Genomic DNA, 2,450 nt, shown 5'->3' on the forward strand with positions numbered 1-2,450 from the left:
ATATATATATATATATATATATATATATAGCATACATATAAGAGGGGTGACTACTAAGTGGACATCCATTATGCTAGAAGTAGATCACCTACGATGTGACGACTAAGAAAAGATTTGGCGCGCCAGAACGAAGACTTTTGAAAATTTAACCTCAAATGTAATTGGTAGAACTGTATGCATGTTCGATCTCATGCTGACGTCTCGTGCATAGTTCTGCAAATTATGTTGCCAAAGCGATCATACTGAAGAGTTGCAGACAATTGCGTAAGTGGTAACAACGAACCCGATCTATGATTAACCTTTATACTTTGTATCTTTTCATTTGTCTTGCTCGCTTACATTCTGGTGTTTGCTGAATTTTCTTGAGAACAATCTTTTCTTTGTGGTCAGATCGTAGGTGAACTACTTCTAGCATAATGGATGTCCACTTAATGGTCATTCCTCTTATATGCATGTAATATAATTTTCCTGAATCTTCAGATTTTTTCAATATGCTGGGCGACTGGTTTTAAATTGATATTAATCAAATTAATATTCAATTTTTCGCCCTTATCATTTAAATTATATATATATATATATATATATATATATATATTAGCAGAAATACCCGGCGTTGCCCGAGTTAAAGAGCCTAATGAAATTTAAAACGCCGTCTAGTTTATGCAGTTCTCAACTGCTAGTAGCTGAGATACCAACTAACTACATGAATAACTCTCCAATCCATGCCAGCATGGAAGATAGACGTCAAGTAAAATGTTACAAGAAAGCTTTCAACTCATATATGTATATAAAGTAAATACACGTTTTGTGTAGCTTATTTCGTAACCAAACACAGGTTCAGATTATAAGCAGTAAAAGGCCAATTTTGGTGTTTCATTTGACACAGGTAGTAGACAGCCAATCTGATGATAAATTTGACCTTGAATTTTGAAAGTTTGCATGAATCCTGGCTCAGTTAAATCTCTTGTGGCTCCAAATGATGCCATCTGTAGTGCAGCATTGTATTGTCTAATTTTGTTTTGAAAGTGCTTGGAACCTTGGTCAGTTGATGAGAACAGTTTCTTCAATGGCTCTGGAGGTTGGGGGATTGCAGGGAGTTTAACCTTTCCGCCACTGTAGTACAGTGCAGGTGGCTCTCCAGGCCACTTTCTTACTTTACAATGTATGCACTCAGCTGTCATTGCACCAATGGAAACTCTCGTGCTTCCTGGGTCTACCTCTTCCACAGGTTCCCTCAACCGCTAGGGTGTGGCACTTTTTCACATAGCTATCCTCATCCATTCTCGCCACGTGACCATACCAGCGCAATCGTCTCTCTTGCACACCACAACTGATGCTTCTTAGGTCTAACTTTTCTCTCAAGGTACTTACGCACTGTCGAGTATGCACACTGACATTACACATCCATCGGAGCATACTGGCTTAGTTTCTTGTGAGCTTACGCATGTCCTCAGCAGTCACGGCCCATGTTTCACTGCCATGTAGCATGGCGGTTCGTACACATGCGTCATACAGTCTGCCTTTTACTCTGAGTAAGAGGCCCTTTGTCACCAGCAGAGGTAAGAGCTCTCTGAACTTTGCCCAGGCTATTCTTATTCTAGCAGCTACACTTTCAGCGCACCCTCCCCCGCTGCTGACTTGGTCACCTAGGTAACGGAAGCTATCAACTACCTCTAGGTTTTCTCCCTGGAATGTGGCAGAAGTTGTTATCTGCACATTTTCAGTGCTTATTGCTCCTGAGCATCTGCCACATACATAAACTATCTTCCTAGTTAGCCTTCCTTCAATATTGCTGCACCTCTTATGTGTCCATAGCTTACACTGGGTACATCCTAGAGTTTCTACCTACGCCTTTTCTACAGATCAAGCAGGGCCATCTACCTGAAGAGGTTTGTGGTTTGTCTACCTTCCTACTTATTAGGACTCTGGTTTAGCTAGGTTGACTCTAAGGTCCATTGATTCTAGTTCTTGCTTCCACACCTGAAATTTCTCTAGTTCTGATAGTGACTCAGCAATTAGACCAAGGTCATCAGCATAGAGGAGCTTCCAAGGGCATCCTGTCTTAAATTCCTCTGTTATTGCCTGGAGGACTATGATAAATAGGAGGCTGAGGACTGAACCTTGGTGGACCCTTACTTCTACCCAGAATTCTTCACTGTACTCGTTGCCAACCCTCACCTTACTGACAGTGTCCCTGTACATAGCTCGCACAGCTCTCACTAACCATTCATCTATCCCTAGTTTCCTCAATGACCACCAGATAAGGGATCGGGGGACCCAGTCAAAGGCTTTCTCCATGTCAACGAAAGCCAGGTACAGAGGTTTATCTCTGGCTAGGTATTTCTCCTGCAGCTGTCTTACCAGAAATATAACATCAATGGTATATATGTGCACCAGCATGACCGCAGCCACTTGGCTGAAACACATAAATAAATAAATATATATATATA

Source organism: Octopus bimaculoides, chromosome 2 (assembly GCF_001194135.2).
Source record: "Octopus bimaculoides isolate UCB-OBI-ISO-001 chromosome 2, ASM119413v2, whole genome shotgun sequence".
In the NCBI taxonomy this organism is placed as follows: Eukaryota; Metazoa; Mollusca; class Cephalopoda; order Octopoda; family Octopodidae; genus Octopus; species Octopus bimaculoides.